The following is a 15301-nucleotide window of genomic DNA, read 5'->3' on the forward strand; positions in this document are numbered from 1 at the left end:
GTACACACTGAGAGGAAGGGGTTGGGAATTGATGGAATTTTAACTGCCTTCAATTTTTTACAAATTACTAACTTGATTTACATTAATGGAGAAAAAAATACAAAAGTGTCTGCCTGACTGGGGCTCTGCATAATTTAGATTTCTTTGTTAATTGTTTCTGTCAACTGTTTATGGGGTAACATTTTTGTTATTTTGAACAACTGACTTTGTACAGGCTTTTTGAGAACTTGAATGTAATTTAATCTTTGCCACAGCTCATTTTATGCCATAATTTATTTTGTTTTTCATTTAAAAAAAAAACAGGCACAGACACACACAGACACAGACAGACAGACACACACACATATGCTACCTTGCACACTACTAGCTAGGAAACTTTTTGGATAATTCAGATGCTGATAATTTCACAAGAAGATCTTCAGAATTCATAGTCTTCCTTGACATTCTGCTGATTTTTTTCCTAGGATTTTTAATCTCTTGTTTCTGAAACTTGATTTACTAGCATCTTGTTTGTATGTATTTCTATTAGTTTTTTTTTTTCTTTTTTGTCCTGGCTTGTAAAGTAGGCATGTATTCTATTTTGCCATCTGTTGGGGGTTGGGCAGTTTTTCTTATCTCTTTCAAGAACAATGACACTGCCAGGAAGATAATCTCCTGCTGATGGGCTATTGAATTACTCACTGTGGCTGGTAAGATTAGTTACATCATCCCATTGAGAGATGCTCCACCCAGAGGGAGGAGCCAAGCATCCCTGACACCATAAAACAAGCATTTCTGAGACCACAGACAGCCTTCTTCGCTGGACTTCCGAGAGGAATCAGGAACCAAGGCCCAGCTGCTCCTTCGCCGCATTTTCGGAAGGGATCTACACCCTTCTGCAGATCGCCGCTCCAGGAGGAGCAGCCACCTTTTGGCTGGACTGCTATCAGCACCCTGACTTCTCAGGGTGTCAGGTTTTTTTTCCTTACTTTGCCAGTGGTTGTTTTGCTTGTTCTAAATTACATTGTTATTTAGTTTTTTTTTCTTCCTAGTAAAAAACTGTTATTCCCGTTCCCATATCTTTGCCTGAGAGCCCTTTTTAATTCTGAAGTTGTGATAATTCGGAGGGAGGGGGTTTACCTTCTCCATTTCACAGAAGGCTTTTGCCTTCCTTCACAGCCTCCTGTCTTTTCAAACCAAGACAGATTTTGGCGCCCAACGTAGGGCACGAGGGCATTGAGAAAAAAAGGGATTAACAGTTCTTAGGTAGTTTAATTTTTAAGTACCGCCATGTGGTCTAGTTTTCCCTGGTTTGGGTGGCATGTAGTCGCAAGTGTATACTTCCCATTTACAGGCCCTTATCTAAATATGGGTCCTATAACTAAGGCCACCGTGTTTGTTATCAAGTTTGTCCTCTGGGTGAAGGATTCATGGATCTTTAATTTCCTCTGGATGGCAGGTACATGGATTCAGAGCTATCACACACTAACTGCATGTTTTTGGAGTTACTTTAATAATGGTACCTACTGTGAGGAAATGACACGGGGAGAAACTTTCTCCCAACCTTTTAACCATTTTTTTGGGTCTGCTCCACCAGTTTTCAAAAGGTTAAGATCCACTCTAAGTGCTAATGATATCATACAATGGGTGGTGTTGCTGATATGCCTGTTATGTTTAGCACTCAGAGATAAGAGAAGATTAACCTGGATAACTACCCTGACACCTACACCAGAGACTAGGGATGCTGCTGCAGAGCCTGACACTACCCCAGAGACTGGAGATGCTACTGCTCCAGAGCCTGACCCTGCCCCACAGCCTGCCTCAGAAACGAACCACCCAGATTAGGTGAGGGTGCTGGTTAAGGAGATGCAGGAGATGCAAGAGATGCTGAAGGGGTGCATTTCACCAGCTGGTGAGAAACCCGCCCTTTGCTGTGAAGAGGGACAGTCTAATAGTACAGCTGTGGAACCCACAAATGTTACAACTGTCCAGGTTCCAGCTGAACCACAAAGGCAGTCACAGCCAGCAGCAGTTGCCCCGGTAGAAACAAGGAGGTCTAAGATGAAAGCAGAGCACCCAGATAGAGATAGGAATGGAGGAACCTCACAACCCACAGGGGAGCCAGAAGTTGCGATCATCACCGAGTCCCTGACGTACGAAAGTCTCCGTAATCTGCACAAAGACATTGTGCGACGAGGGCGTGAGGCTTATACTACCTGGCTACTCCGGGTCTGGGACCTTATGGGTACAGGCGTGCAGCTGGACGGTGGTAAGGCAAGGAACTTGGGACCCTTAACCCAGGACTCAGGTATGAATCAGATTTTTGTAAAGGAGCCAAGATCCCTTTCTCTCTGGGAGCAGCTTTTAATGAGTGTCAGAGAGAGGTTTGTCCACAGGGAGAGAATGCAGGAGTACCACCATAGAATGCGTTGGAAGACCCTGGAGGAAGGGATCCAACAGTTAAGGGAAGTGGCAGTATTAGAGGTACTCTTTGGGAGGGATGGACAACATAATAATGACCCCGACAAGGTCAGGTGCACAGGGCAAATGCTGTGGAGTCTGGCAAATCTGGGGCCATCTCAGTACACCACTTTCATTGCAACAATTGATGCTGACACTAACCGAGAGACAGTGGGTTGTGTTGTCAACAAACTTAGGAATTATGAGAGTATGATTAATGGCCCAATGCAGGCTCATATCTCAGCTGTGATTAAGGAGTTCAAAGAAGAGATGAGGGAGGAAATGAAGAAGGTTCATGCAGCACCCGTACGAGTCACAGGCCCCAAAGTCAGAGCCCAACATTCCCCAGCTAGAGAGAGAGGGTACACCCCAAGGGCTAATCTGTGGTTCTTCCTGCGTGACCACGGGGAAGACATGGGGAGGTGGGATGGGAAACCCACTTCTGTCCTGGCAGCACGGGTCCGTCAACTCAAGGAGGGAAACTCTAACTGGGGGAGTTCCACCAAAGTGAAGGTAACCTCAACCTCCCATGACCAAGCTTTTGGGTACGATCTGTCAAATCCCCTTGAAGGGACCTCTAGGATGCATACCCAGGAAAAGAATAATAACCAGTGTTAGAGGGGCCCTACCTCTAGCCAGGGAGAGGCATGGGAAAACCGGATCTTCTGGACGGTGTAGATCCGATGGCCTGGCACATCAGAGCCACAAAAATACGATGCCCTAGTTGATACTGGTGCGCAGTGTACCCTGACACCATCGGGACATGTGGGGGCAGAGCCTGTTTCTATTGCTGGTGTGACAAGGGAATCACAGCAATTAACCCTGGTGGAAGCCGAAGTGAGCCTGACTGGGAAGAAGTGGCAAAAACATCCTTTAGTGACTGGCCCAGAGGCCCCGTGTATTCTGGGCATAGACTTCCTCCGGAACGGCTATTACAAAGACCCAAAGGGACTCAGGTGGGCTTTTGGCATAGCTGCTGTAGAGGCAGGGGACATTAAGCAATTGAACACCTTGCCTGGACTGTCAGAAAACCCGTCTGCAGTAGGACTCCTGAGGGTGGAAGAGCAACTCGTGCCAATTGCGACCTCGACAGTGCACCACCGGCAGTATCGGACGGATCGAGATGCCGTGATCCCCATCCACAGAATGATTCGTGAGCTGGAGAGCCAAGGGGTGGTCAGCAAAACCCATCTGGCCTGTGCACAAATCTGACGGAGAATGGAGATTGACTGTGGACTATCGTGCCTTGAATGAAGTGACTCCACCGCTGAGCGCCGCTGTACCGGATATGCTGGAACTCCAGTACGAGCTGGAGTCCAAGGCAGCGAAGTGGTATGCCACTATTGATATTGCTAATGCGTTTTTCTCCATTCCTCTGGCAGCAAAATGCAGACCTCAGTTTGCTTTCACCTGGAGGGACGTGCAGTACACCTGGAACCGACTGCCCCAGGGGTGGAAACACAGTCCCACTATCTGCCATGGACTGATCCAGACTGCACTAGAAAAGGGTGAGGCTCCAGAACACCTGCAGTACATCGATGACATCATTGTGTGGGGGAACACAGCAGCAGAAGTGTTTGAGAAAGGTAAGAGGATCATCCAGATACTACTAGAATCTGGCTTCGCCATCAAGAAGAGCAAAGTCAAGGGACCTGCCCGAGAAATCCAGTTCCTGGGAGTGAAATGGCAAGACGGACAGCGCCAGATTCCCACTGAGGTCATCAACAAAATCACCGCTATGTCCCCACCAACCAGCAAGAAGGAAACACAAGCTTTCCTAGGTGCCATAGGTTTTTGGAGGATGCACATTCCCGAGTATAGCCAGATTGTGAGCCCTCTTTACCTGGTTACCCGCAAAAAGAACGATTTCCACTGGGGCCCTGACCAGCAACAAGCCTTCACCCAGATCAAGCAGGAGATCGCTTATGCTGTAGCCCTTGGTCCAGTCAGAACGGAACCAGAAGTCAAAAATGTGCTCTACTCTGCAGCCGGGAACAATGGTTTGTCCTGGAGCCTTTGGCAGAAGGTACCTGGTGAGACTCGAGGTCGACCATTGGGATTCTGGAGCCGAAGTTTCAAAGGGTCTGAAGCCAACTACACCCCAACAGAGAAGGAAATCTTGGCTGCCTATAAAGGAGTTCAAGCCGCCTCGGAGGTGATTGGCACGGAAGCACAACTCCTCCTGGCACCCCGACTACCAGTGCTGGGGTGGATGTTCAAAGGAAAGGTTCCTACTACCCACCATCCCACCGACGCCACATGGAGCAAATAGATTGCCCTCATCACCCAGCGCGCCCGTATTGGAAACCTGAATCGCCCTGGGATTTTAGAGATAATTACGAACTGGCCAGAAGGTGAAAACTTTAGTCTCACTGACGATGAGGAACAGGCACAAGCGACAAGAGCTGAAGAAGCTCCACCCTATAACCAACTACCAGCAGAGGAAACACGTTACGCTCTTTTCACTGACGGTTCTTGTCGCATCGTAGGGATGAACCGGAAGTAGAAAGCAGCCGTATGGAGCCCCACACGACAGGTTGCACAAGCTACCGAAGAAGAAGGTGGATCGAGCCAACTTGCTGAACTCAAGGCCGTTCAGCTGGCCCTGAACATTGCTGAAAGGAAGAAGTGGCCAAAGCTCTACCTTTATACTGATTCATAGATGGTAGCCAATGCTCTATGGGGCTGGCTGGGAAGGTGGAGAAAAGCCAACTGGCAACGTAAAGGAAAACCAATCTGGGCTGCTGATATATGGAAAGACATTGCCTCTCGGGTGGAGAAACTAATGGTGAAAGTCCGTCATGTAGATGCCCATGTCCCCAAAAGTCGGGCTAATGAGGAACACCGAAACAATGAGCAGGTAGATCAGGCAGCGAGAATAGAAGTGTCAAAGATAGACTTAAATTGGCACCATAAGGGAGAGTTGTTCCTAACTCGATAGGCTCAGGATGCCTCGGGTCATCAGGGCAGAGATGCCACCTACAAGTGGGCACGAGACCGAAGGGTGGATCTAACCATGAACAGTATTTCTCAGGTTATCCACAACTGTGAGACATGTGCTGCCATCAAAGAGGCCAAGCGGGTGAAGCCCCTGTGGTATGGGAGGCGGTGGTCCAAGTACAAGTATAGGGAGGCCTGGCAGATTAACTACATCACACTACCCCAGACACGCCAAGGCAAGCGCTATGTGCTAACCATGGTGAAAGCCACCACTAGATGGCTAGAGACCTACCCTGTACCTCATGCCACTGCCCAGAACACCATCTTAGACCTGAAAAAGCAAGTCCTATGAAGACATGGCACACCTGAAAAAATTGAATCTAACAACGGCACCCATTTCAAGAACAGCCTTATCAACACCTGGGCCAGAGAACATGGTATCGAATGGATATATCATATCCCCTATCATGCTCCAGCTGCTGGCAAAGTTGAACGGTGCAACGGACTCCTTAAGACTACCCTGAAGGCACTTGGTGGGGGAACATTTAGAAACTGAGAAAATAACCTAGCAAAAGCAACCTAGATGGTCAACACCCGAAAGTCCATCAATCGAGCTGGCCCTGCCCAGTCTGAACCCTTGCACACAATAGATGGAGATAAAGTCCCTGTGGTACATATGAAGGGTATTTTAAGAAAAACTGTCTGGATTAATCCCACCTCAGGCAGAGACAAACCCATCCGTGGGATTGTTTTTGCTCAAGGACCTGGTTACACTTAGCGGGTAATGCAGAAAGATGAGAAAACCCGTTGTGTACCACAGGGAAACCTAGTCTTAAGTGAAAACTAAGTATAAGATTTCATTGTGACACAGATGGAAATAGAATAAGGGGTGGATAATGTCCTGGCTTGTAAAGTAGGCATGTATTCTATTTTGCCATCTGTTGGGGGTTGGGCAGTTTTTCTTATCTCTTTCAAGAACAATGACACTGCCAGGAAGATAATCTCCTGCTGATGGGCTATTGAATTACTCACTGTGGCTGGTAAGATTAGTTACATCATCCCATTGAGAGATGCTCCACCCAGAGGGAGGAGCCAAGCATCCCTGACACCATAAAACAAGCATTTCTGAGACCACAGACAGCCTTCTTCGCTGGACTTCCGAGAGGAATCAGGAACCAAGGCCCAGCTGCTCCTTCGCCGCATTTTCGGAAGGGATCTACACCCTTCTGCAGATCGCCGCTCCAGGAGGAGCAGCCACCTTTTGGCTGGACTGCTATCAGCACCCTGACTTCTCAGGGTGTCAGGTTTTTTTTTCTCACTTTGCCAGTGGTTGTTTTGCTTGTTCTAAATTACATTGTTATTTAGTTTTTTTTTCTTCCTAGTAAAAAACTGTTATTCCCGTTCCCATATCTTTGCCTGAGAGCCCTTTTTAATTCTGAAGTTGTGATAATTCGGAGGGAGGGGGTTTACCTTCTCCATTTCACAGAAGGCTTTTGCCTTCCTTCACAGGCTCCTGTCTTTTCAAACCAAGACATTTTTGTTTAAAGATGCTGACCTAGCTGAGCTGTTTGTGAATGAGCTGCTTGTGGGTATTGCTTAACAAGAGCAGTAAAGGGCTTGGTTCAAGCTGGTGAACCTTAATTTCTTTGGTTACACACAATAAATCATCTTCAAGTGTTTCAGTGAACAGGCATATCATAGTGTCTTACAACTGTAACATAAACAGTAATGATTAGAACTTTTGACTAGTTCATCTCTTCTCCTCATCTGCTGGTTGTGAGTAACAAGTCCAAAAGCTTGTGGGAAGCACAGCATCTCTCTGTACTGTTTTTGGCCCTGCAAGCCTTCCCCTTCTTGTAGGACATGCATCGAGGAAGGTGCTAGGGAAGATGAATCAGTCATGGTCTCTCTGCATCTAGAGACAACCCAGACAGGACTGGTCATCTGGGTACAGAAACCAGTGTGGCAGTGTTAGTGCAGTTGTCCACAAGACAGGCCAACACAGCCTGCTTTCAATACCTATGAAATTATACTGTTGTCTCTTAACTCTGCTTTAACAGAGTTTTGGTTTCTTATTCTGCATTTGCCTGGTGGTGCACTGGTATGCCCTTTGACGTACAAGAAGCATTCCACTTTTTCTGTAAGAGGTGAAATTTTGGAGCCTGATGCAACAGCCCAAAGAAAGTGAGGCTGCCTCAGCTCTGTGTCCACTGGCTCAGCCAGAAGTGGGGCTGAAAATGTCCTCCTGCCAGGTGCATCCACACAGAACAGCTGTGCATACCACATTTATACAGATATACATGCCTGGCCACACGTCATAGGTGTTTGTGTTTAGCACTCACATGGACTCAAACAGCACCAAGGTGTTGTGATTTGACACTGGGCCAATGCCAGGCATCCATGAAAGTCATTCGCTCACCCTCTCCTGCCACAGATGGAGGAGGAAAAAAAAATACTGCAGGGTTCCTGAGTTGAGATAAGGACCAGGAGAAAAGAGGTATAAAAGAGGTATAAAAGGACCAGGCATAAAAGAGGTTCAATTTAAAGTTACAAAGTAAACTTATTACTAACAGAGTCCAAGGAGGATAATGAAAAGTAAAATAAGTCTTTAGAAATGTCTTTTCCACCTCAGCCTCTCTCTCCTTCCCACTGACAGAGCAAGGAAACGGGACATGGGGGTTTTGGTCAGTTCACGACCAAGATTTTCTTCCACTGCTCCAGGAGAGGAATCTTTCCCCTGTGAGACCGTGGGGTCCCTCCCACAGGAGACAGCTCTCCATGAACTTCTCCAGTGTGGGTCCACTCTCATGAGCAGTAGCCATACCACACCTACTGCAGCATGAACTGCCCCCACGGGCAGACAGTCCTCCCAAAACTGCTGTGACTATGATGTGGGTCACCCTTTCCACAGGGTGCATTCCTCCAAGGACAGGCTGCTCGAGCCCAGAAGCAAGGCCACTCTCTGCACCGGGTCTCCCAGTGGATCACAGCCTCCTCCAGGCATCCACCCACTCCAGCATGGGCCCCTCCCCCATGGCTGTGGGTGGATCTCTGCATTCCCCTGCATCCATGGGCTGCAGGGGCATAGCTGCTTCACCCTGGTCTTCACCACAGCCTGCAGAGGAATCTCAGCTCCAGTGCCTGGAATACTTTCTCCCCTTCCTTTTTCACTGACCTTGGTGTCTCCATGTTGTTTTCCCTCACATGTTGTCACCTTTTCCTCTTCCCTGACTAGAAGAAAAAACTGCCCACTTTGAAATAAATGGGGCAGGAGATCTTTCTCCTTTTTAATGCCTTTATTAAAAAGAATCAGCTCAGGTGGGGAGAAATCGACGGGTTCGCCGGTGCTCCCAGGAGTGGCAGGGAGGAGGAGGATGATGCAGCTGTGTCCGCTGGTCTGCAGGCAGAGCTGGGGGTTCCGTCCTCATGGGAGTGTAGGAAATCCCCCCTTTTTGGTCCAACACCTCGGGTCCTCTCTCTAGTCAACATCCTTTGAGGTTAGGGTGAGAAGCAAAAAGGATCCAGGCAGGCACTGGACTACGCTCCCATCCTTAGGCATCATCTAGGTCCCCTAGTTCTATGTTGGCTCATTATTTTTAGGGATTTTCCTGGAAAACTGCAACATTTGGTGCAATGCATTTCTCATCTGCATACTAGCTGTGATGCCACTCCCATTCTCCTGGTACCTGCAGGGTCCCGGTGTCCCTCCCTGGCAAGCATCAGGGGGACAATGGTTAATCATCAACCATTAACAGCTAATTGAATAACTCTTAAAAATGAAGCTAACTTAACAGCAACTGGTCCAACTTGTTTTAACTCTGCAACCTTAAAAAAATAGATAACTTTTTATTCATAACAGTTCCCCTTTTTTTCTTTGATCAGGCTTAAGCTTAAGCTTGCATCAACTTGTAATTTTTGGCTCATTAACATAGAATTTCCTATATCTTTTGTATTGATTATAAATTTTCTGAGCACTTGGGTGCTCATATTTATTCAACTTCATTACTCTTTTTTTTTGTTTTTCTAGGTTAATTTCTTTAGGGATCTTTAGGTTATTCTGTACAGCAGATGCCACTATTTTAATTAAGCAGGGAAATAAGAAGAACAAACAAGTGTACACACAGTGAAGAAGGTTATAGTTTCCCAACCTCTTTTGAAAGTCAATAGTTATCCCACCAGCTGGAATCAAGTGTAGGAGCCCTTTGATTTCTTACGCATGCTAGTTTTCTTATTTCGTTTAAAGTGTTTCTAATGACTGCTACAATTCATTTGATTTGATAAATTACTGTTTTGGTTTGGTTGAGTTGGTTGTTAATATGATTAAGAGCTAATTTGGTCTGATTAGATATTACCTCTAATTCTGATTGTAGTTTCAGAATTTTGTTTAACATATATCGCTTCTTCAGTTTTGTTTTTCTTAAATCATCGTATATAGGAACTCTTAAACTTGATCCAGATTCTTTGTGTATTATAAAGCCAGTTTGTTTTATAATTTTAATGATGCCACCACTAGACCAGTCTCTTGGCAATTCAGTGGATGCTGTGGTACCATTGACCCAAAACAGGTGTTTAGGGCTCTCCTGAAATATATTAGTTTTTGTCGTGCCCTCCCAATATTTAGAAATATCTTTTCCTTTGACCAGATTTACCAGGCTTGCTTTAGTACTATCACGTTCAAAGCACCACCAGGCCTCTCCTACAGGGTGCTCTCCCAGGAGTGACTGCCTAAAAGTGGCGGTGTTCCGGGCCATCCAATATATTTTCTTATTCTCTTGATAAAGGATCAACTGGGAGAAGTTAACACAATTACAGTTTAAATTGTTGTGGACTCTCAGCAAGGAACTTACTTCTTCTTACCCCTTGGTAGCACTCATTGCACAGCTCTCCTGGGCTCTCCAGAGCACCACCAGCAATCAGAGCCATTACTACTACCCTTCCCAAGAGTCCGCTATGGGTCATCTTGCACAGCCTGGCCTTGCCTCTTGGGGATTTTATTAAGAAGTTTCCAAGCTTTTTAGAGTCTCTTGCTTCTTCGGTTAAACTTCTCTTGATCCGTCCCTATTAATTTGGTCTCTCTCCTAGGGGCGCACTCTGCAGAAGGGTAACGTGGAGTCTTTGGTACTAAGTTGGGAGAATTTAACCGAAATTACTTATGAACAATTTTTAACTTTTACAAAAATTTTTTTAAAACACTTCAAGACATGTTATGATTTTTAATTCTTTCCTTACGCAGTTCAGTCTTTTTGGCTCTTCCTTTTGAGTGTCAACTTTAAGTCTTTTGGTCCTTTTATAATAGTATACTCAGCTGAAGTGACTCCTGATGTGGTTGAATATTGTCCCGAGTTAGGGGGTGAGAGCAGTGTGGAATCTGGTTCAATACCAGAGGGAGACACTGACGAATCCTGTCCAATGCTCGGGGGTGGGACTGGTCCTTCTCGTGATGTGGGTCCAATCCTTTTCTCTGGTTTGCACAGCAGAATTAGTGACGAGGAGTAGCTGAAAGGGGCCTTCAAATTTAGGCATTAATGGTCTATTATTCCAGGATTTTATCAAAACCCAGTCTTCTGGGTTGACGTCGTGTGCTTTTGTGTCAAGAGGGGAGGTTTGAGGAAGGTATCCTTTTTTTTTTTCTAAGTCCTTCCAGCATTCTTCCAATGACTTCTAAATATTTTCTGGTAGCTTCTTCTCCTTCCAGATAGTGTCCTGTGCTATAGGGCATTAACAAGAATGGCAGTCCAAATATCATTTCATAGGGTGAAATCCCTATATCAGACCGGGGTCTTGTTCTGATGCGCAAGAGCGCTAGGTGCAAACACTTTAGCCAATTCATTTTTGTTTCTTTGATCAATTTAGTTAATACATTTTTGAGAGTTTTGTTTATCCATTCCACCCTCCCAGAACTCTGGGGGTGCTACGGAGTATGCAATCTCCATTTTATTCTTAAAGCTTTAATTATAATTTGCAATGTTTGGGCTACAAAAGGTGGACCTCAGTCTGAGTCTATGGTATTCACCATTCCCTTCTGGTTCACGTTTTGGCAAGTTAAACATTCTTTTATAATTGTTTTTGCTAGGTCATATATGCTTATACACAGGTTATTTCTTAGGAAATAATCACATAGTCTTTGGACTCCCCAGTGGGTTAATTTCTGTAGTTCTGTTAGCACCATCCAAGCAAGTGCTTTGTTTAGAAACACCTGTTCCTCCTTCTTCTCACAGAAGCCACCTCTATGAAGCCCCTGCTACTAAAAACCAGACTGTGCAAAACCTGGCACTGGCACAAATTACTTTGCTCACTACCTTGCCCCAAGGTGCTCTGAGCTCCCTTTGTCCACACATGAGTGGGTTTTTCTCCTGGAACAATAATGGGAGGAATGTGGCTGGTGTGTCCATCCTTTCTTCTGGAAACTTTGGGTTGCCACTTGCCTTTGTATCTCTGCACTCCTCTGGGCTTGTGCAGACAGTGACAGGACTGATGACTTTCATGCAGATGCACCTGGGATTAACCTGGCAGGACACTGCTGGAGATCCTACCCCTGCCAGTCTCTGTGCTACTCTGTGCTACCCAATTTTTGTGACATAACTTTACTGTCTGTCCTGTTATTTTCCCGGCAGTTTTCCCTCTCTAAGCAATCTATAAGTATTACACTTTACTAACCACTGTACTCTCAGTCAGAATCTGAACCCAAATTAGTTAAACATAATAAATTCGGAGAGTAACAGCTTAAAATATAGACCATGTGCAGCTTAGCTCCTCCTGCTTTGGAAACAGGAAGCTCTTGGGTGGAAAGTGACAGGCACTATGGCTGAATGTGACCACTGAATTTACATGTGTGCATGATTGAATTAACTACTTATTGAGGAATGTTGGTAAGGGGCCAGGAAAAAAAAGCCAAGGAAGGTTTGTTTTCACACAGACAGGCCACTTCAGCCTCCATCCAGCTGGGGACCACTATCCCCACTGCAACAGTTCTGAAAACACACACGAGCATTGGAAAAATTTTTTTGAGGTTGAGCATCAGTGGGGAGGATTAACTGGTGAGAAAAATTGCCCCACAACAATGTAAGTTTGCAAGGCATACCAAGCCATTCTGATGGGACCTCTGGATGCTAACCGAAGTGGGCTTATAAATGAGTGGAGCTGACAGTAGATTATGTGCTGTCAGTGCAATTACTGGCTGTGATCACTTGGGTCTTCCTTCTTCTTGTTCACATCTGTGCTTTCTATTTAAATCCTGCCTTCAAGGTATGACATTTACTGTGTTTACTAATGTCTAGTCAGATTAAATTGATTCAAAAAATTAGTGCCAACTAAACTGTTTGATTGTGGCCACATATCCACATATTCCCCCCCCCCCCCCCACCCCCGTCTTTTGTTGATTGGTTTTGTGGATTTTTTCTTGGTTGGTTGGTTTTGGGTTTTTTTTTTTTTTTTTTATTTTTTGTTTAGTTAAAACACTGTCCTTAGAGAAAAAAAAAAATCCCAACAGCTACTGTCACTGTTAAAGCTATCCTTCTCCAACATCTGTGGCTCTTAGCTTACGTAATCCTGCATTTGCACTGCCTATCGTGCCTCATCTTTTTGCTTTTTGCCAAAAGCCTGATACTTCTTTTCTCCAAAGGCAGAATGGTGTCTATAAATGTGTGAAGCTCCCCTCTGGGTGGCTGAAACAGGAAAAACTCCGGAAAGATTTCACAACAAATGGATTTTGTACCTGGTCCTGGATACAACATTTCACATTACATACATGCTCTTGAGAAACATTTATTCAGCTCCTGCAGCTGAATGTTGTGTGTTGTTTGTTGAATTTTTTCTCTTTACTGTTACTTGTCATATACATAGTATAACATGAAACATAACTGTGTCTGATTCATACATGCATTTCAGAAGAAAAAACTCTACATTACTCTTTTAGTTTGAATTTTTTTGCCATGTCCTCATATTGAATAATGACCTCCAACCTGTCAGTTCAATTAGAGGTATACAATTTATGTCTTCTCTATAATAGCAATCAGCAAATATTAGAAGAATATATCAAAACCAAATAAATTTACCTCTAACTCTTTTCTGTAATCCTGTGAAAGACTGTCTTTTGTCTTGATTGGTCATGTTGTGGAGATCTGTTTTATTTTCCATATTGTACCAGGGAAAAGGTAATATAATACTATCTTTTAATGGGATTCCAGTGCATAAATCTCCCTCCCTCAACAGCTTTATAGCTGCAGAGAAACATTACATTTCACAGTGATGGAGCTAGCCCCAAATTCATAAAAGTCAAAAGAAACCCACAGCTAAAGCCATCATTTCATGAGGGATCTGAGCAAGAAGGTGTTCATGTGCAGCCAAAGAGGATTCACAGTGAGAAGTGAATCAAATCATTGCAAAGAGATCAAATCTTTCAGCCTTTCAAATCATAAGACAAAAATGTTTGGACTTCATGATGATTCTGAATTCCATGGACAATTTTTAGAGCTTAACTTGGTTTCCTTAATCATGTTTAAAACCACAGAAGATGAGGAATTTTTGCAAGAGAAACAGACTTCAACTCACTGTCTTACTCTTTCATTTTTACAAGAAAAATAGAGAACATTATTAACTTCATGACAAAAAAACCCAAAGTCAAAACCAAAATAAACAAAACCCCCCTAATTTCCCTTGTGATGGCATCAAGCAAGACTTTTTAATTCTTATTTTTCAATTTTACCCATGAAAGTAGTGCTTATAACTTGGTATAAAGGAAATCAGGAAATGCACTTTTGAGAATGTACTAATAAAGGTGTTATTTCAGCATTATAATTGCTTTTGCTCCGAACAGTGGTATATAATAAGGAAAACATTTTTGCCCATTTCTAGGGACACACATATGACTAAAGTTGATTATGAAAATAAAATTGCAATTTTTTTTTATCACAAACTCTTCAAATTTTCATACAGACTTTTTCATTTTGTCCTTTGTAGTTGAAGATGATTTTCTCATCATCTTCATATGACACAGATCAACAGGGGATTCAGCCCTGTTAAAGGAGATCTTTAGAATTAAATCAGCTGTGGAATGTTTTACAAATATGGTTCAGTAAACCCCATGTAATTTCAAAAAGAAAATGGCATATAGAGGAGTATCTGGGGAATTACCGTAAATACAGTGTTTCACTTGGATTCATACAAGAAGCACCTCTGGGAGAGTAAGACATTTTTCAAATAACCTATGAAAATCTTGTCTTTTCCTGGAGTCCTAAAGCACAACATTTGCATATTAATAGAAAATTAAAATGCCCATCAAGTATTCTTTAGTTGTTTTTTGCTCTTCACATAAACATTCTTTCATAATAAAAAGAAACTCCTTCAACTCTGCTTATTACATTGAATCACTAAAGTTTCATATTGCAATAGCACACAGTATTTTTATATTTTAATCCTTTTCAGAATTTTCTTCCTAGTTTTTCCCTTTATTTGTACATTGTTCCTCTTCAAGATGCACCTGTCTTTTATAGCAGGGTCTAAGCATTTTGTAAAGGCCAATTTCTAAGTGGGTTTTGTGTCCCATCAAAATCATGCTTTAGACATGGCTCTCACAAGTCTATTCAATTTTACATTTTAGAATCTACAATTAAAAACACCTGAAGTGATAACCTCTTGTTCGGCTGTGTCGAAAAGATGTCTTATTACCTGCAGTGCCCAACCAGTAATAAAAAACAGTGCTTAAGCAAGCTAAGGTAAGGAAATGCGGAGTAGATAAGTAGAACTTGAAACTGTCATGAAAAGGTACAGAAGACAATATTTTCAAAGTATACTGAATTTTAGAGAGCCACTAATGTTATTGTGCGCTTCTCTGTGAGCATGACAATTATATATAAATGCACTTTAAAAATTATTTACAATAATCACTAAGGGTATAAGTACTGCTACAACTGAAACTTCTTCC

This window comes from Passer domesticus, chromosome Z (assembly GCF_036417665.1).
Source record: "Passer domesticus isolate bPasDom1 chromosome Z, bPasDom1.hap1, whole genome shotgun sequence".
Classification (NCBI taxonomy): Eukaryota; Metazoa; Chordata; class Aves; order Passeriformes; family Passeridae; genus Passer; species Passer domesticus.